The sequence below is a fragment of the Rattus norvegicus genome, chromosome 13 (genome assembly GCF_021556685.1).
Source record: "Rattus norvegicus strain SHRSP/BbbUtx chromosome 13, alternate assembly SHRSP_T2T, whole genome shotgun sequence".
NCBI lineage: Eukaryota > Metazoa > Chordata > Mammalia > Rodentia > Muridae > Rattus > Rattus norvegicus.
In genome coordinates, this window is record NC_141546.1 from 49,554,585 (window position 1) to 49,575,873 (window position 21,289).

General features: G+C 49.9%; 1 protein-coding gene across 5 annotated transcripts in view; it reads right to left on the reverse strand.

Moving 5' to 3' along the window:
- Positions 1-21,289, reverse strand: part of Nav1 (neuron navigator 1) — a 253,346-nt gene that overhangs the window by 115,017 nt on the left and 117,040 nt on the right.

Sequence of the window (21,289 nt, forward strand, 5' to 3'; positions counted from 1 at the left end):
GAGTGGGGCTGGATAATACCACCAGCTCTTTCTCAAAAAGTCTCGCACACACCCTGCCCTGAGCCTCCCTTCATTCCTCCAGAATCAGCCCCCTGGGCGGGATTACACTGTGTGTCCCAAGCTTCATGTTCCCAGGGTCCTGACACTGGGACCCAAAGTGGGTCAGTCATAAGCTTGCCAAGAGCATGACTAGACCTAGTGGCGGTCAGGAGCAGAAGGTAAGACCTGGCTGTATATGTGGCTGCCTTTCACATAGCTCCACCCCCAGGATAAGGTCTCTCTCCCTCAGACCTGTTCCTAAAAGCTGCCACCCTTCCTCCCAGAACCTGTCGGTGGCAGTGACTCTGTCAAGGTGACGCAGCCTGTGGACCTCTGACCAGGCCTGACAGTGGAAGACGTCAGTGGAAGGTATAGGGTTGATTTGAAGATTCTGAGGAAGAAAGCTAGGGGCAAAGTTTGGACTTTGTAGGGTTGACCCAGAAAAAGGAGTGCCCCCAGCCATGGAAGCTATTCGCTCCTCCAGATCCCTGAATACCACCCACACAGCATCTGATGCGACCTCAGCCCTGGTGCTGACTGACACTCGGGCTGGGTTGCCTCTCAGAGGACTGTAGTTCTGAGACCGCCTTCTGTGTTGCTGATCCCCAGCCGCCATCACCGAGGACCTTCGCGTCCAGCCATCTGTCACTACCTCCAGGGTGACCCTCAATGCCCTAGACAAAGGCTTGGGAGCGTCCACCTACCCCCTCCCAGGGCTTAGGCGCAAGGCAGAGTTACCAAGCTGTTAGCTTTAAGAACAGCCTTCAACTGTGAGACAGAGAAGCCCGAGGTGAGGAAGAATGAGGTCTGCGGAAGAGATAGTGGTCTTGGGGACAGGCAGGGATGGGAAGAAGGGAGACGATGGCCTGAGCGTGTTCTACGTGCTGCAGTTGATCTTAAACTCAGGTAGACATTCTGTCCTTGGGAGACAGCGATCCCGGAGGGGATAAAAATAGTTCTCCTCATGTATAGGTGTTTGGTTGTGAGAGGCCAGTTAACTCTCTAAGGGATCTAGGTTCCGGTCTCTTTGAAGCCCTTGCCTCCCTCCTACATAAATTACCAAAGCCAACAGAGACAACCTGGCTGGGCACAGGAGGCCCCCTCCTGACTAGCGTGTTGCAGCCAGAGTCCTCACAGACCACAGGATGAGGCCTGCCCTCCACACTGGGATGAACGAGATAAATCACTGCCAGGAGACAGGGGAGTCATGGGCCACTGGCCAGGCCAAGAGTTTTCTACCTCCACGATGCAGGGCTGCCTGCCAGTCTTGCAGGACTAACTGGCAGCCACTGCTCCTGTCCAACACTTCCTCAAGGGAGTCCTTCCTCCCCAACTGGGCTTTGTCCCAGAGCAGCAACCTGCAAAGCTTCTGGCCTTGGAGAGAGCTTCCTAGAACGCCTGGCAGGCAGGGCTATGGCCTGCTTGGCAAGCCAAGGCCAGTCATTGCCTGCACAGAACATTCAGAATTCTCTCTCTCTGAGGCAGCCTGGGGACCTGGGCCACAGAGCCACCTGCGAGCACAGCAGAAGCAGCAGCAGCAACAGGCAGTGCCTTCATCTGCTGCTTCTTCACCGGGAATACCTCAGGAGGAAGAGTAGAGATTAGGACTAAGGCTTCCCTGCCCAGTCCTGCCCTCACTAGCTGGTCTCTGCCCCTGAGGAACCTGGGTCTCCTACAGCTTAAAGGACAGCACCTTCAGCAAGAGTTCCAGTCTGGGAGCAGAAGTTCTGTGTCCAAGTCTCGGGATCTTCTGGGGCCTGCGAGCAAGTAGATTAGTCTCTCTAGGCCTCAGTTTCTCCTGGGAAAGATCATTAAGCCCATTCCTTAATGATCTGTTGAGAGTGGGGGAGGGGAGCTCCGAGGGGAGAGGACTAGAAGAACACGTGAGCTGAGCGCCTGCAGAACCAGAGGGCCATGAGTTGCTGCCAGCCTCCAAGGGCAGGGGGTCCTCATGGGGGACCCCATCAGAGTGGGGCTTGGGCAAGATCAGGAATAGGGGAATGCCCAGGCCTTCCACCAGCCCATGCCTAGCCCTGCAGAGCCTGCAGTCAGCTCAACAGCCATGTACCTACTGAGTGGCTGAGCATCTTAGGGGGTGGAGCCATTCGAATGGAGGTCCCTGAACTTTCCAGGCCTACCAACCTGTATCTGAGTTAAAGGGCAATATGTCTTCCGATGTGGAGTGCCTACTACTCATACCCTACTTAGGCCTGGCTGCCCAGGTGTGTCCAAGGCTGTGGAAAAGTCTAACCTGGGTTCTTGCTGCCACAGTCCTCTCAGAAGACACAAGTACATGGAGGAAGGTCACACTTGGTGGGCAGGACATCACTTGGACTAACCAGGCACGCACACAGGGCAAAGCACAGTGAGAGCGCTATGCCCAGGGCCCTGGAGTTAGAGCCAGGAGTGTCTTTCTACAGCACAGGAAGAAGGAGACCTTGCCCTAGAGGGACTAATAGCAGCCACCAGATGCCACCTCTTGTGAATCTCTACCCTTTGAACTCATCCAGCTTGTAACAAGAGGCTCGAGCATGGCCAGATGGCCCTGGGGATTAGCTTAAAGTTGAGAAAAGGCAGCTCTTAAAGAGAGTAATCAGGGCTGGAGAGATGGCTCAGCGGTTAAGAGCACCCGACTGCTCTTCCAGAGGTCATGAGTTCAATTCCCAGCAACCACATGGTGGCTCACAACCATCTGTAAAGAGATCTGATGCCCTCTTCTGGTGTATCTGAAGACAGCTACAGTGTACTTATATATAATAAATAAATAAATCTTTAAAAAAAAAAAAAGGAGGAAAATGGAGGTGTGTGTCTGTCTGTCTGTCTGCACGTGAACATGTGTATGTGTACATGTATGTGCATTTCTCTGTGTGTGTGTGTGTGTGTGTGTGTGTGTGTGTGTGTGTGTGTGAGTCAGGGTGTGTGTGTGTGTCTATCTGTCTGCACGTGAACATGTGCATGTGTACATGTATGTGCATTTCTCTGTGTGTGTGTGTATGTGTGTGTGTGTGTTTGTGTAGGAGTCAGGGTGTGTGTGAGTGTGTGTCTGTACGTGTGCACATACCTGTGCATGTGCATGTGCATGTGCATGTATGTGTTTCCCTGGGTAGGACCCAGGGCTAGGCCGACCTCAATTCTTGGAAATACAGCAGCCTTTTGGCAGAACCTATGCCATCTGTTTCTCTACCTTTGGAAGCAACCTATTTGATGCCTACTGTGTGCCAAGCATTTCACACACTTTAAGCCTTTAAGGCTCCCACGATATCCCATGAAATATGTTCTGTGGGAGTTTATCCTGTCACAGAGAGCCTGATTAGAAGTTTGCGTTTGCTTTTAGCTCTGAGGTGCAGGGCTGGGGTTTGAACCCAAATTCACCAATTCCGACCCCAGTGCTCACCGCACCTGATCACTGTGAAGCCTGTACCTCCCCCATCGGCTGTTTTCAATGAATAAGAAACACAACAGAGCCCAGAGCCTAGAGCCTAACTAGACATGGCTCTCCCGACTCACTTCTACCTGCTACTGACTGCCATGTACCAGCTCTCCCAGCCCCTACCCCTTCTGCCTCTTCAGTCAGAGCAGGCAGTCATGGCCATGTTGACTGAAAATGATCTTCAGCCCATCTCTGGCCAGAAGCCCCAGCAGCTGGTGACCCCTGAACCCCCTCCCTTGGGTCATCTATGTTTAATGAGCAGGATGCAAAGGGACTTCAGAATCAGCTCCCTGGGCCCGGTTGAATTTCCCTGGTCCTGCCCGTTTTCTACGCTTCAACTGGGGCAGCTCATGGCAATGACTGGGGAGCTGCCCATCCCTTCCAGTTCCTTGTATTCCATACACCCTTAGACCAGGCACCGGTAGGTAGTTGCCATGGGAACAGCTGGCTAAGGCTTCACTCCTGGGGACTACTGAGCCTAGCCTGTGTGTGTTCCTTCTCCCACTGGGAAGACAAACCGGAGGACACACTCAGGAGTAAGATATTCATGCAGAAGCACCAAGGTTAGAGGCTTGGGGATGACGTGGATGGCTTCAAATGCCTCAGCCACCTACCACCTACAGAATCTCAGAGCAGGTGCGCATCCACTGAACCTGAGGTCTTTTCTTTGCATTGTCAGACTTCAGCTTCCCAGATGACCCCAGATGACCCTAGGGTCCTTGGCCTAGAGTCTGAGGCTCTCTGCTATAATTGTTTGACATGGTATTCCTCCACACCCACCCTATCTTTTCGCCCATTCCGCCAGCCTGACTCCCCCATTGCAATCTTGCCCACCTGTGCTTCCTACTGCTCTCCCGGAAGGCTCTTCCCTGCATAAGCGAATGCCTGGTTCAGACCACATCTCTTTGCAGAAACTTTCCAGGCCCACATCAGATACACCTTCTTCAGGTTCTAGGGCTTTCGATCAAAGACTTGTTGATCAAGGAGTACATGTTATACCAGAGCAGTGGAGTAGCCTGTAGTCCCAGCACAGGGGAGGTGAGGCAGGCAGATCTCTGTGTATTTGAAGCCAGTCTGGTCTACCTAGTAAGTTCTAGGACAGCCAGGGCTGCACAGTGAGAGCTTTTCTCGACAAACAAACAGAAGAGTGCACTGTCACCTCTGCAGTGGCAGTCCCTAGTAATGCCCACTGGTTTTGCCTACTGTGACATACTGTGACCGCCCTCCCAACATTCCTATCCGATGCCAGCATCACTGGTAATCAAGCAGCAGGTACCCAGGAAACTTAGCTTGAATGACCCCTAGAGAATGCAGACTGTCCTTCACCCCGCCCTTCCCCTTGTGGTGTGACACTATTCCTTTCTCAGAGTCCCCGTAGCAGCCTCTGCCACAGCCTGTGTATGCTTTCTGACCCATACCACTTTACACAGCCACTGGCTTTGAAGGCAGAAGCCATATGCCATCCATCTTTGAATGCCTGTACCCGACATGGTACTTAGGCTATAGCTGGTGTCCTAATCAGGGTTTCTATTGCTATGAAGGGACACCAGAACCATGGCAACTCTTATAAAGGAAAATATTGGATTGAGGCTGGCTGACAGTTCAGAGGTTTAGTCCATTACCATGGCATAAAGCATGTTGACATGCAGGCAGACAGGGTGCTGGAGAGGTAGCTAAAAGTTCTACATCTGGATCAGCAGGCAGCAGGAAGAGAGAGTGACGCTGGGCTTGGCTTGAGCATCTGAAACCTCAAAGCCCACACCCTGTGACATACTTCCTCCAACAAGGCCACACCTACTCCAAGGAGGCTACTCCCTATAGGCCTATGGGGTCATTCAAACCACCATAGCTCATCTTCAGTGCAGACTTTGCTATATAAACACATCTCCAGGCCTCTGGTTAGACCCTTTCTTTCCTTCCTGACTCGGGGCAGAAAAACAGAGGAATTAAGGGGACATGGGAAGGAAACTAAGCCCTTGCCTTGGGTCTGCTAGGAGCATCTTGCCAGTTGAGCAGCAACAATTCCAGCACAATTAACAAAGTCTTCTGTGAAGATTGCCTACTTAGAGACAACACACCTTTTGTACAGAGCTCTTTCAAATAGGAATGTTAAAATAGCAAAGAACCATGGGTAAGGCCCGAGCTCGCATAACCTCCAACTAATCTTCCAGATGCCCAAAGCTGGACATTTCACGAACAAGACTACTAGAGGAGTTGTGGTTTTGAGACAGGGTTTCTCTGTGTTGGTGTTGGCTGTCCTCTGTAGACCAGGCTAGCCTTGAATCGCAGAGATCTGCCTGCCTTTGCCTATGAGTTAAAGGCGTGCACCATCCCCAGCCGGCTTACTAAAGTTCTGTTACAGTAAAAAAAAAAAAAAAAAGCCTCTTTCCTCCCTCTTGCAACCCTTATGAGTCAGCTCAAATTCTAACCAGTGCACCTCAGAATCCACCCTGCTATACTAAAAACAAACTCACAATTCCTTAAAGTCCCTTAGACAAACACTATCTTCAAAAGCCACGGAATTGTATGTGTGGTGATTAAGACACAGGGTGCAACTGTCTCTGGAGGAGCTCACACCCACGCCTGGGTGTGCACTCTTTTCACTGAGAGCTTCTCCTATCAGTGTCTATGCTGACGCCATGCTGAACGCTCTTAATGAACTCCAGCTCCACTTTATACCCATTCATCCTGAACTCGTTTCCTGATGAGCAGCTTCAGCTGAGTGGAGGCCTCTGTCCCCATTCCCCACCTGTCAGGCTCCCCCTGCTCACTGATTAACAAATGAGCAAGGACAACTCTCTCTCTCTCTCTCTCTCTCTCTCTCTCTCTCTCTCTCTCTCTCACACACACACACACACACACACTCTCTCTCTCTCTCTCTCTCTCTCTCTCTCTCTCTCTCTCTCTCTCTCTCTCTCCCCCGTCACCTACAGCCTTCACTCACCTGAACTGCCATCACTCCACCTCATCCATCTCTCCAGCTCATTTCCCTCAGGTTCCATGCCCAAGGCCAGCTGTAGGGCCTCCAGTCTCAGTTTTCGCCCTTTCCTTCCAAATGCAGCAGCCTGACTCTGTCAGCTTTTTCGGCTATGACAGGCTTTATTCCCCACAGGTGGAGACCACCTTGCCCTTGATTCTGTTTCTGATTCTGAGGGGGCCCAATCCAGGACTCTGCCTTGGATCCTCCCTGCAGGTACAGTCTGTGGCTCTGCCCCATGTTCCAAGTGAGTACCTGACTTGGATAGTCTCTGTCTTACATATACATGCACACACACACACACACACACACACACACACACACTCATGCACATGTGCACACATACCACAAAAATGTATACATACATACATACATACCACACATATACACTACACATACAACACATACTACATACACACTCAACATGCATGTGAGCATATTCACACACCACACAAGAGCATACATGCATACCAAACATGCACCCCACATGCACACCACAATACACTACACACACACATACACACACACACGCACACACACATACACACACTCATGCACATGTGCACACATACCACAAAAACGTATACATACATACCACACATATACACTACACATACAACACATACTACACACACACTCAACACGCACGTGAGCATACATGCATACCAAACATGCACCCCACATGCGCCCCACAATACACTACACACACATATACACATGAACACCCCAAATACACATACCACATACATACTACACACACTCTCCAAACACACCACACACCACACACACCACACACACACACTCTCCTTTGTCTTCCTCTCCAACATCCCAGCCTCCACATTCTCCTCAAGTACAAATCAGTGGGAAATGTCTCCCCAGACACCATAAACGCTTTTAATGGAGACCAGGAACGCATTTTAAAGATTTTCCTCCGTTTTCAGGGCCATTACAAATTCCTGTTACCTGGGAGTCAGAGCAATTGTCCCCAGGCAGGCAGCATATATTTTACTGGACATACGACTTTTAAACACACACAGAAAAAAGCTACAATAAAACTCACTACCCAGACTTTTAAACGGAGCTATCTGTCACTCACCCTAATTCCCCTCTTTCAATAGCCCTTTCCCTTAAAAGGTGTCTAAAGGGCCTCACTCAGCCAGCTGTTAGGCAGCACTCTGGCTCCTGCCACATCCTCTAGTCCTTACAACTCAGTGCTCAGCGTGTGGTAATGTAGTCTCCTGCCCACTCTGTATCGTGTGTATCGAGATCCTCAGTGAGACAACATAGGCTCACTAAATGTTTGCAAACTAGAGAATGTACGCATAAATGAATGAATGAATGAATGAATGAATGAATGAGACAACTGGGAGAAGAGATTCCAGAGAGAGAGAGAGAGAGAGAGAGATATCAGCTCCACATCCAAGAAGGAATGGGGTTGGGAAGAGGGAGAGGACACAGAGTCCTGGAAGAGCTACAGCACATAAATTGTGAGCAATGACCAAGAAAGACTCATGCTTCCTGTCTGAGTCGGCTTGTAGCAGAGCATTCCCCACTGCTGACACGGGCCCCTGGTCCACAGCTGGGGAGGCCACACGTCTGCTCCATGAGCAGGTGCTAAGTTAGAACCTTACGCTGGGCTGTTCTCAGAATTCCAAGGCCACTTCCAGGTTCGCTGGGACAGAGTGCTGTGATCAATTAATGGAAGATTCAGAAAGCTGCTCCCTTCCCTCTCTCATTTAGCGTCCTCCCACCTGGCAGGAAAGGAGGCCCCACAGTTCCGTTCCTCAGCCACGAACCAGGGACAAGGTGGCTTTTCTGCACTCCATGGAAACACCCGCACCACCAACACCTCTGTGATTCCCTGGATGCATCTACCTGTCAGAGAGCACGCAAGCTCTCAGGCCGTCACTGTGCCAGATCTTGGGATAACAAGTGAGCAAAGCAAGCAAGAAGGCTGGTCCCTCACACCTCTCCCTGAGAGCCTTCTCTCATGAACCCATTCCTGGGCCCTGGATTGTTCAGCTGTGACTCAGTTACAGTGGCTCTCAACATAGAACATAAATCCTTGTGGAGACGCTTTTGACTAGATGTACTCTATTGGCAACAAGTATGTAGTGGCTGTGGATGCCACCAAACATCTAGTAGTTAAGAGCCCCTGAGGTGGAGGCAACACAGGGCCGCGGGCAGCCCAATAAGGAAGCCATAGAGGATACAGTATACAGTATACCGACACGAAGCAGGCAAAACCCACGGCCCAGATGCTCTGAGATCCTTAGCTGAGCATCCACCAACACTCCCATGAGCGCTCACACCTCTCTCAGAACGTGGGCAAACTGAGCTCCACAGACAAAGCGGCCTCCTCGGAGTCTACTCTTTGCCTTTCCCGCAGTAGCTTTCTATAAACGGCTTCTATAAATGAAAAGGAAGATGAGAGGCTTCCATGAGACGCGCGGGGTTCTTGGTGGGCACATTGGGATTATCTGCCTCTAGAAACCCTTCCTCAGAGCCGGTTAATCCCTAACTGATTGTAGACCTTGCTCTCTATTCCCCTCCTGACTCCCTGGATAAACTGAGGCCTTAAGTTCAAGGTTAGAAGTGTGTGGAGAGCCAGACACATAACCTCACACACAGGTCCCAGCCTCTGCCGCTCCCCTTACCCGCCTTCTTCTTAATGGAGGTAGAATTTATCAATGTGAGAAGCAATTTCACTCTATCATGTCAGGGACAGGGAAAGGAGATAAAAGGACATTTGACTCCCCGCTGTCAGCCTGGGATGCTAATGAATCCTTTGCTTCCGAAGACGATTATCGAACAGAATAATTCATCGCTAGAGATTAATTGGACTAATTATGTTGGCTCTCAGAATCCCCGTATAATTATTTTGTATTGGGCCAGTGTCGGTGATAATCCTGTGATACAGGAACCCCTTCCCCTATGGGAACAGCCCGCAGAACAGGATGCCTGGGTTTGAACAGTGGGCAGGTGTAAGTGACACGGACGGCCATGTTTCTGTTCTGATCTGGTTATGCAATGCCTGTGTTTTGTGTGCTAATCCTTCATTCAGGGTAATATGATCGTCTGTTAAACCCCATATCGCTTTCCATGCTCCTTCATTGAGCACATTACTCTAGCTCTCCCAGTCCTTTCGGATTGACCTCACTCCCAGGAAGCGGCTGGCCTGCTCTAGGCACACCTAATGTGCTTTGTCTTCTTAATGGATGTCTCCAGCCACCCATCCCCGGCACCACACCAAGGAGTTAAGAGCCCAGGGCCCAGCAGCAAGGTGAGTTCTATCCGCTCTGATTAGCCGGAACATCTCCTTACTTCAGTCAGCAACCTAACACCAAGCTCTATGAACGCAAAGCTTGAACAAAGCACACCCAGGTGACCCGAGTTACTCTGACCCGTCATAATCTGCATTGCCGCTCCACGCTCTGGAGCAATTAGACACAACATGGCCAGGCAGTTTCTCTCCTCTTCAGGGGGTACACAGGTGAATTAAGAATGTTTGGAATCGTGTTACAGGAGAGGGGTAAGGGTATATGAGAGCGTCTGGCTTCCTTCTCATCTGCCCACATTTGAGGGCTAGCTTTGAGGAAATAGACTTATCATTTTTTTCTTCCCTGTCCATGAATGAAGCTCAGCTTCAAGAAAAAACAAACTTGAACTATGGCTGGATAGAATAGTATCACTTTAGAATAGATGGATATAGCTAGATTCCCAACTACAGAGTCTAGGTAAGCTTAGGCAAGCATCTTTATGTTCAAAAGCCTCAGGTTTGTGTGTGTGTGTGTGTGTGTGTGTGTGTGTGTGTGTGTGTGGTAAATGAAGTAATCATACTTACTTTTCAGAGTTACTAGAGAGATTAAACTAGCTAGCCCACATTAAGTGCTAGTATAGGGCCTGGTGTCTGGTAGGGACTCAAAGGTTGTCATATGCTACCGTAATTTCCCCATATATCCCAGGTATCCCAGCAACCCCTGGTTCCCTTCAGTTTTAAACCTGGCTGTCTTCCAAGGGACCTCCGCCTTGTGCTCTTGTTAGTCCTCCAAGGAGCTGAGGGAATGACACACAGCAGATACATACGAGGCTGAGAACGTTCCCCTGGTGACTGGAGATGGCTTCCAAGATGGCTACCTAGATTCAGGCATGGAAACCTATTTATCCAATTGTAAATCCTTAGATGGAAGACCACACATCATTCCATGCAACAATTCAAATAGCTGCAGATACGCTCGCAAAGGAAACCTTCCTGGATAAGCTTATGTGGAGCTCTGAAGGAAGAGAGGGTGAGCATTTCCAAGCCTGCGAGGAGCTGAAAGGTTCTGTTAATGGGTGACGATGCATAATCTGCATAATCGCAAAACACCTTTTGAGCCAGGAAGGGGCTCAGGAATTGAATGGTAAAGCGGCTGCGGCTCTGGGCCATGGCAGCAAGCGAGTCACCTCCTGTCATCAGCAACTCCTGCTGTGGACAGGGGCAGCGGAGTGCAATCTGAGGCTGGCAAGAGAGGTGGACTGCAGGGGTTGGGTGGGCAGTTCTCCAGGAAGAAAAAGATGTTTGCTGCCCGGAAGCCAACTTAAGAGCTCTCTAGGAAGCAAAGGCAGCCAGATAAGTAACAAAGAGAAGCCCACCCACAGAAGCTTTGACAATGGGCAGTTGGTGCAGGGTGGCAACACCAGGCAGATGGAAGGAAATGCAACCTTGTAACGAAGCCCCAGAGTTTTAAGTAAAAGGAAATCAAGTTAGAAAATGCTGTGGAGGCACTAAGGACAAAGCATCCAGGGGCTGGGGGCTCAATGGTTAAGAGCAGGTACTGTTTTTGTACAAGACCTGACTTGGGTTCCCAGCACCCAAATCGGGAGGCTCACAACTCTTTCTCCAGGGATATGGTTCCCCCTTTTAGTCTCCACAGGCACCTGCACTTACGTTCACACACCACCAGCACATTAAAAATAATAAATCGTTTCTAAGTATCAAGTAGCAAGGTAGTGGTAGCACATGCCTTTGATCCCAGCCTAGGAAGGTAGAAGCAGGTGGATCTGAGGTTAAAGCCAGCCTGGTCTACAGAACAAGTTCCAGGACAAACACCAGTGCTACATAGAGAAACCCTGTCTCAAAAAAAAAAAAAAAGAAAAGAAAAAAGTTATCTAGGAAACTGTTTCCTGACATTTAATTACACTGCTTACCAAAAACTTTAACTAAATGAATTGGTGTATTGGTGGGGAAAGATGTGACACAGCATTTTGGAACAGACCTCTGCATCAAGGAGTATGATGACTGGTAAGCCATTTCGAACTTTGTGGCTTCTACTGGGAGCCCTATACATGCCTTCATTGTCCCCTCGTGGAAGTGGTTGCTGGGCCGAGGGGATGGCCAGGGATTGTCACTGAAGATTCAACTTCAGTCTATGATAATGGATCCTAGACACTCTGGCTTCACCACAGGAAGTGTCAGGTGTTCAGGGAGAGAGAGGGGGGTGGAAATGAACAGAAACACCCAAACATGGGTTAACAGACACCTTGGCAGAACTACAAGCTGTTTCCTTCCAGAATCACCTGGGGGAGGTGAGAGTAATTTGCCTCACAGCCTCGGGGCTGAACAGGCACAGGTCTGGAAACCCAGAGCACACACGAAGGGACAGATATGGGACAACACAGTTCAACTCAGCAAACACTGGCATGCATGCTAAATGTCTCTCAGCCTTTGGAACAGCCTTCAGCCTAATCTTAAAACACTGTGATTGCAAACAAATGGTGTTTGAAACTCCCAATTTGTATAGTGACAAAATGCTAATATTTAAAAACCTGGCGTTTTGAAAAGCAGCATAAAGGGAAGATTAGAATGAACCATGTGATTGTATATTAGAGTTGGGAAATCCATATTGTTTATTCATATATCCCTATATATCATGGTCACACACAGGTTAACACAGACACACATACTCCTAGTTTCCCCAACTGGAAGGGCCTAGAACAGCAATGAACGCACCCAGAACACAGGTCTCAGCTCTTAATTCCTCCTCTAACCAAAGCAACGAGGGTTCCTTAGGAAAATGGCTGATGCTTGGAACACTGAGCAAGGAAAATGCCAACTTGGTCTAGAGAAGTTTCACAGGGTCAAACACTAAAGAGAATTAAGATTTGAGAGGTAGAAGCGGAAAGCAGAAATAGCTCAGATTTGGAGCTGAGAAGCGGGACATGCCAGGGACAGCCTGGACTGGAGCCCCCTCCATTTTCCTCATCTCTCCCTACGTATCAAGACTGCTGCAGAATTCTCCAACACAGCAAAAAAGGAAGAGCACAATAAATTCAACCTCATCCACAAAATAAAAAAATACAGTCCTGGACTATATCTCAGAGGATAAGAGAAATAACCACAAGTCCGTTCTGAGATACATCAATCACTCAGTAAATAAACAGGGAAAACAATTTCACTGTAATTTATGCACCTAATCTGTATAATGATGTGAACCGGGTACCCAGCATCCTGTCTCCCTCTCTGCACCACAACCAAGCACAGCCTCTCTGGGAGGCACAGAATGAAGCAGCCAGAGACCAACTCCCTTCCCATCACTTTCTTGTGCAATGACTTCAAGCAAATTACTTAACCTCTCTGTTTCACTTTCCTTATCAGCAGGAGAGCAAAAATAATTCCAACCACATAGGCTTCCTACGTGGAGCCAATAAATGTAAAGTGCTCAGAACAGTGCAAGGGGCATTGTAAGTGTGCAGTAACATTCAGGGATTCATCTGGCTTGGAAGGGACCAGGATCCTGGGCCACGAATGAAGGGGGTCAATGGAAATTCCGAGGAAGATCAAATGAAGAGAACAGGCTGTGCCTGTAACTCGGTGACTGAACATTTGCACGGTGTGTGCACGGCCCCAGTTCCAACCCTAGCAGAGAGCGTGGCAGGCGTGACCTGGGAGAGGAAGGGAAGAGAGAGGAACACGATGAAACAACAGGGCGCTTGGTTGAGGGGATGGCAGGGAGAGAAGATCCAGGTACTGGCTACCCTGCCCCTCACAGGTGGTAGGAGCCTCGGGTTGCTGTTCGCATCCAGTTGCTTCCCTTTCCCAGATGTGCTCTGCTAATTGGAAGCCCTCAGGTTCTTGTTCTTTGAACACCTTGAGAGACAAGTTGTGAATGAGACCACTACCCAGCTTGGCGAAGGAAAAGGTGTGGAGAAGGGCCAGCTGGCTGCCTTCTGCCTAGGTGCTGGAGGGCAATGAAGGAGGGGCTTCATTTGGGTGACTGTTGAGGCAGGCAGAGGTAAGATACATTGTGGTCCCACCCCCCAGTGACTAACCCCCACCAATAGTCCTCAGCTAGGCAATACCACCTTTCATCTGGGCTATCCTACCTCAGTCTCCAACTGAACCTCCATGCTCTACCCCGCCCCCATCTCCCCAACCCCACCCCTGCCCAAGGCATCCTAGCCGGAAGCCGGGGTGGGGGGTGGGGGCGAGGGGGTAGGGGTGGGGGGGTGGGGGGTGGGTGAGGAGGGTCTGCCAAACTCTGCCCACACCCTCGGGCCTCTCCCCACCTCTGACTGGTCCTTCCTTGAGGCTTTTCAGTCTGAGATAAGTATGCGAAGCCTCCCTAGGGAGAAGAGATGGCGGGAGGCACCGCCTTGAGACTGAGATTACGAGTAGAGTAGGCGGTAGGAAGGCATGCATTACGGAGATGAATGGAAGCGCAACACTGCAGGAAGGCAGCCTCTTCTGGAGGCTGGATGAAGTCAGAAAGCTAAACAAAATTGTGGGGAAAATTACTCCTTCTATAAACCTTCCTTTCTTCCTTAAAGGCACTGAAGCCTCTGACGTTATGATAGGGGGTTAAGAATGAAGGTTCCGGGAGGGGGAGGTAGTTACGTTGGCGAAGGGCTTGTTGCGCAAGCATGAGGACCAGAGTTCCATTCCCTACAACCCCCCAGACTCTACATTTTTAAAAAGCTGAGTCTGATGGTGACAATTTGTAATCCTAGCGCCAGGGAGGCGAAGACAGGTAGATTCTTAGGGGCTGTCCATTGGAGGCCCGTGCCAGTGAGAGAGAGAGACCCTGTCTCAGAAAACAAAGTGAATGAACATCTAAGGAATAATAGCTGAGGTTGACATCCGGCCTCCATGTGTCTATACACACAGATGAAAATGCATACACGTGAATATGGGTACGCACATACACACGCACGCACGCACGCACGCACGCACGCATGCACACGCCCCAATCAAAACCAAGGCTGCAGGGTTCAAATGTGACTGCACTGGCTACCAATTCCTGACCCCTAGCAGACATGACTCTTTTCTACTTCTCAACCCTCTGCTGGTTAGTGTTTGTCAAGCTAACACAAACTAGAGTCGTCCAGGGAGGGTACCTCAACTGAGGAATGCCTCCTCCAGCTTGGCCTGTGGGATAATTTCTTGCTTAATGATTGATGGGGGAGGGCCCAGCCCCGAATGGGCAGTGCCACCTCTGGGTTGGTAGTCCTGGGTTATATGACAAAGTCGGCTAAGCAAGTAAGAGAGCAAGCTAGTAAGCAGCATTCCTCCACAGTCCTTGTTCCAGTTGTGGCCTCTAGGTTTTTTGCCTTAGGCTTCCCTCAATGATGGGACCAAATTAACCCTTTCTTCCCCCCCCCCTCAATATTTTTCAAGAAGCTAAATGGGACAATGTCATCTATAAAACGGAGGTAGAAGCACCTGTCTCAGAATTATACTGAGCACACCACTGCCTGGTTTGGTACAGTGTGTTATACACCGAAGCCCCTTACATCATCAGCCACTTCGCTTCCATGGACCATTCAGGAGCGTTCAGAAGGCCTGCACACAGTAAGAAGATTTAGCTGGGAAGTGGGAGGCCTAGGTTTGAGTCCTAGGAAGAGGCATGAGCTCAGTCGTTTAAGCTCAGAATGCAGCTCCCTTGTCTGTGTAACCAGGGGTAATAATACAGTGTCCACTCTAAGAGGACTTTATATTTATATGAGACTATGAGACAATAAGACCACACAAGGCAGGAGACACTAGGGTTCTTCAAATTTGGGCCTCTGTGTATTTCATTCCCCAGCCCTCTGCTGAAGCAGGCCATCAGGTTCCAGTGTCTTCAAGGAAGGGCAGGAAGAGAGTCAGCCAGCTGGGTAGCTGGTGAAAGTTTCAACCTATTCAGGAGATCTGGGGGGCTAAAAAGAGAGTAGCCATGAGAGGACAGGATTCTCTTGGTTCAGGAAGGAATGTGGACCCAGGAGTGAGTGGACCAATGTGTTCCCACACTGTAGAAGCAGTACAAAGGGGTCGGGTGGGGGTGCAATGCACACAGGTTCCTGGCTTGGCAAACAGTGCCATGCCCACAGCATGACAGCAGCAGGGCACTCAACCTACCCACTAGAGGGCTACTGCCCAAGAAGCCTGCAGAGGCCATATCTTGCTCTCCGAGCCCCTCTTAAACTCTCCTGGCTTGGGTGCAAGTGTTCAGTTGGGGGAAAGGACCACAGAAACTCTGGAATGAAACATCTTGGAGTTCAGGTAGGTAACGACTCAGAAAAAGAATTATGGGGACTTGGCAACTCTTAGGGTATCTGTTCAGTGTCCAAGTTTGTGGGCTGACATTCGTGTGTATTACAAACAGACTCCAAAGTTTTTAAGAGGTGCAGAGCGCCAGAAACAAGGTCTACGACACGATCATTAATTACCTAATTATTTTGGCATAAAAATGCTCAACAGGACAGGAATAGGGGATGTTCAGAAGAGCCAGGAAGAATTTGGACTGGAGCCCTTCAGAAACTGTGTCTCCTCTTGGCAGAGCTGGCTGAGCACTGAGGGGCAGAACAACAAAGCACCCAGGCCCTGGCCTTGCTCAGTCAGGCCAAACCAGCTCCGTGCAGTTCTCCCTAGAGCTTCTCCGGCATAGCCAGCTTTGACCCCCCCAAGTCCTGCTGATTCTCCCGTCCTGGAGGTTCCAGGAGACACGTGGCACATGGGAGAAACAGCTGGGCCAGTATCCTAAAAGGTAATAAGTGGTCTTCTCAGCTTTCCTGGAGCTCTGTTCTAGTCGTGGGGGCAGGGGTGGGAAGAGGAATCCCTAAGTCCTGAAACGTGAGCTGAGCCTGGCTTGAGTTAAGTACAGCTTTCAGGGGAAAGCTGAGTTTTCACAGGCTATGGCTTCCATTGAGCGCTAAGCACAGGGTTCAATGCCTCAGGGGCCAGGGTCTCCAGGGTATGCTTCGGGCACACCCTGGCCTTCTCACAGGTCTGGAAGAGGCTCCCAGGTCTGCCAGGGTTTGTGAACAGCTCCATCTCTGAAACGGGGCCTGGCATCCTCTCTTTGGTGAGGGAGAAACTGAGGCCTAGGACGGTGAAGAATATGTTCTAATTATGAATGATGACTGCTGGCCAGGCCACGGGGGGGTCAGGGGGGCAACAAAATGTTTCTTTTGAGGTTCCTCTCCTGACCTTTCGCTTCAGAAAATGGCTCAGGGGTTCCACCGAGCAATGGCCCATTCCACAGACTGTTCAAGCACCACCCTGCTGTAGGCAGTGCTGAGGGAAAGAAGGCAAGAGGTGGGATTTCTCCTGCCTCAGTGAAATCCAAACACCATCCATCTCCTTTGGTGTTCACTGGGAGGTCGCATTGAAGAAGAGCGGGTTTCTCTGTAGGGCAGTTCTTCTGAGCATGCTCAGTATGACTCTCTCACCGCTCATGACAAAGGGACCTTCAAGTCTCCACGCTGAGCTGGCCTGGGACAAGAAGGCGCTGTCAGGGGGCTGGGGATTTAGCTCAGTGGTGGGGCTGGGGATTTAGCTCAGTGGTAGAGCCCTTACCTAGGAAGCGCAAGGCCCTGGGTTCGGTCCCCAGCTCTGAAAAAAAGAACCAAAAAAAAAAAAAAAAAAAAAAAAAAAAAAAAAAAAAAAAAAAAAAGAAGGCGCTGTCAGAAGAGAGACTGACTGTGAAAGGTGGCTGGGCCTGGAGTCTCTGGCTGGAGCCTGGCGACAGTGGCGTATGAATTTTGCAGATTTCATGGTGTTGCCGAGGAGCGGACCTGGCACTGAAAGATACTGTTGGGCAAGGCACTCACCAGGGAAATGGAAGACATGTTTTGCATTGGACGCCCTCTGGGAGTATTCCTGGGAGTATCAGTGTGTTTCTCAGAAATGCTGGGCTAGGCTCTGGCTCTCCCACCATTCCCAGGAGGAACTTGAGGAGCCATGGATCAGAACCCTGGGAAGTGCAGCACCGCTACAAATGGTCCCCACCACCCTTCTTCTCAGCTGCAACCCGTCCCCAAAATAATTTTTGATTTTATACACGTCTCCATGGCAACTCGAGTCCCCATCAGCCAGGGGGTTACCATGGTGACTTTTCTTGGCTCTGTCCACAGCTGAGGCAGGCTCTGTTCCTTAGCTGGCAAGCTGGGCTCACAGGGAGTAAGGTGAGGAGAACTGGAGCTGGGGTTGGCCATGGGCACTCAGAGGGTGTGCTAACTGCTGCCTGGGCCGAGCAGAGATGTCTCAAAGCAGGAATTGGCCTGATTTCCAACAAGCCTGAGAAACAATGTGTGCAAAGCTATCCCTGGTCCTCGGTCCTCTTTCCTAGCCACTGACCCAGGTCCCCAGTCCTCCCTCCCAGCCACTGACCACACTCTACCCCCCCCCCCCAGATGGCAACCTTTGCAGCCTCTTCCTCCAGCTGATGCCCCCCTTGGTCTGGGCGTCTTTTTTTTTTAATTTTTTTTTAAAGATTTATTTATTTATTATATATAAGTACACTGTAGCTGTCTTCAGACACACCAGAAGAGGGCATCAGATCTCTTTACAGATGGTTGTGAGCCACCATGTGGTTGCTGGGAATTGAACTCATGACCTCTGGAAGAGCGGTCGGGCGCTCTTAACCGCTGAGCCGTCTCTCCAGCCCCCAGTCTGGGCGTCTCTAAGAATCTATCTCTAATTCCATCTGTCCTCTACCGCCCCAGTCCTCGGCATCCTCCTGGCATTCCCAGTCTCAGTTAACTGTGTCCAGACAGCTCTTGGGCAACATTCCATGTCTACGCTCTGAGTAGAGTTGGCATTCAACTGCTTGCGTCCCTTCCTATGTGCCACAGCTGTTCTTACCGCCCAGTGGCTGGCCCTCTCCCTGCCAGAGGCTGGAGCTCCTGACTGCTCTGTCCTCTCTTCCCTGTCCGGGGAGGGGCTCTCTGTGGGAAGACTTTGTCTCTTTGCTTTGAATCTTGGTACTGAGGTTGGCCAAGGGTGCAGAGCACTGGGAGCTGAGAGGGGACCATACTGGAGGTAGCTGAAAGCAACAGGGCTTAACCCTTGCAGTTATGAAAGCGAGGAGAGAAGGATGTGGTTGTCTCACTTTGGGAGAGGCTAAGAGTAATTAAGAACTCCGCTTCCGGGGCTGGAAAGATGGCTCAGCAGTTTAGAGCTCTTGTTGCTCTTGCAGAGGACCATGTTCGATTCCCAATATCTGCATGGCGGCTCACAACCACCTAAGTTCAGTTTCAGGGGATCCAATCTCCTCTTCCAGCTTCCTTGGACACATGGTACACAAACATACAGGCAGGAAAAATACTCATAACTGTGCAATGAAATAAATCTTCAAAAAGAAAAAAGAAGAATTCTGCTTCAGCTATTCCATGGTCTCCCAATTTTCCCTGTGTCCCCCTTCCTTCTCTCTACCCATCTGATCATCTCTAGCTACTATGCCGAGAGAAGGAACAGAAGTGAAATCTGTGTGTGCCTCCCACGACTACCCCTTACAAATGTACGCCAAGGCCCATCTGTGGGTCTTGCCTGCCCACGTGCAGGAATCCTTGTCTTAGTCTTAAGAGCAACTTATAAAATATGGAGACACATTCTGAAAAAAAAAGGGGGGATGTTAGTCTTTTTTTTTTTTAGACTTTTATTGCATTTTCACGGAGCCTAAAACAATGCATTCATTAAAAAAACAGTGAGAGTGTATGATTAAGCTCGCTTGCTTTTTTTAAGAGTCGGTGAAAAGTGTTATTTTTAAAATTAACAGCAGTACTTTTTAAAAGTCAAAGATCAGGCTTATTTTTTTACTCTAATGCCCATTGACCAATGGGCAGAAGAGTTTTAGAACCTCATGTTAGTTCCATCAAGCTCTGGAATCCATAGAGCAGAGGTACCCAGGCATCTCAAGGGGTTATGACGGCTCGCACAGCACACCCACTTAGAGCATACACACAAGTCTTGCAGAGCAACAGAAACCAGCTCTGACTGGAGACACACGGGGTTTTTTTGTTTGTTTTTGTTTTGAGACAAGGTTTCTCTGAGTAGCCCTAGCTGTCCTGAAACTTGCTCTGTAGACCAGGCTGGTCTCAAAAATCACAGATGTGCCTGCCTCTGCTTCCCAAGAGCTGGGATTAAAGGTGTGCACTGCCACCTGTCCGTCCCGTGGCTACCGCTGACTTAGAGTGCCACGACTGTCCCATCTACAACCCCACTTTGTTTCTGTGGCCTCTTGGCAGCCAGGAGCCTAAGCGTTTAAGGTTGCAGGTTTCTGGGGTCCTAACTCATGGAGCAGGGTCAGACAATGAACCTTAACCCTAAGTTACGTCACTTCCTGGCCCTTCAACTGTGAGTGCTGAAGACAGGAACCCTGCTCTGTAGTGCTGTGCGGACTCACGGCTCTACTCTGTAAATGTGCCTGTGTCTGGGACCGAGAAAATGTTCCCATACCCAAGGTCTTGGTGAATTGGCCTCCCAGCCAGTTTTCCCAGGGATCTCTGCGCTCAGAGAGGAGGCCCTTTGAAACTAAGGATTTTCAAGGCTCAGGCAGTCTGTAGATATGGTAATCAAGGCAGTGGATTGCAACCAGCTTGAGGGAAAGAAAAAAAAAAAAAAAAAAAAAAACAAACACACCATAAAACAAATCAAGTGGGGTTGGGGATTTAGTTCAGTGGTAGAGCGCTTGCCTAGCAAGCGGAAGGCCCTGGGTTCAGTCCCCAGCTCCGAAAAAAAGAAAAAAGGAAAAAAAAACAAAACAAAAAACAAAAAAAACAAATCAAGTGCATCCTACATAACTGTTTCAGAAAATTTCAGATTAAATAATGTATATACTGGGTTTGATGGAAAGTATAATACTGATTTGGGGTGGGAGGTTAAGGTTGAAAAACAAAAACAAAAACTAGAAGGCAGTGCACACCTTTAATCCTAGCTCTTGGGAAGCAAAGGCAGGCACATCTGTGATTTTTTTTTTTTTTTTTGGTTCTTTTTTTCGGAGCTGGGAACCGAACCCAGGGCCTTGCGCTTCCTAGGCAAGTGCTCTACCACTGAGCTAAATCCCCAACCCCCACATCTGTGATTTTTGAGACCAGCCTGGTCTACAGAGAAACCTAAGAGACTATCACACGCTGTATGACAGCAGTGGTATCAGTGAGAAGGAACTGTTGTGTCCTGAGGAGAGGAGGGGCTGAGAAGGAGAGGGTGACCATTGCTCAGGGTGAGGGTGAGAAAGAAGGTCGAGGTCCGGAAGGCAAAGCTAGTCTTCCGTCACCCACCTTTCACTCCTCAACGGAGCCTGAGCCTTCTGCAGATCCGAGAGGCTTCCAACAGCTCCTCCTCAAGCCTGACAGTCGACTCACCAGAGATAAAGGCTAGTATGGACACGCGCTTCCCCAGGGGAACTCCTGGACAAGGACTCCGTTGTAGCCAGGTCGGCTGACCAGACAGCTGGTCGACTCTGCGAGGAATGCACAGTGCCTGCAGAGGTCCCTCCACTCACCCCCATGCCCACACATCTGTGATGGTAAGATGCCCTCATGCCAGCAGCAGCTAGGAAGGGTGGAGACGTATCTTGCAAGATGCAGAACAGGAGGACCCAGGA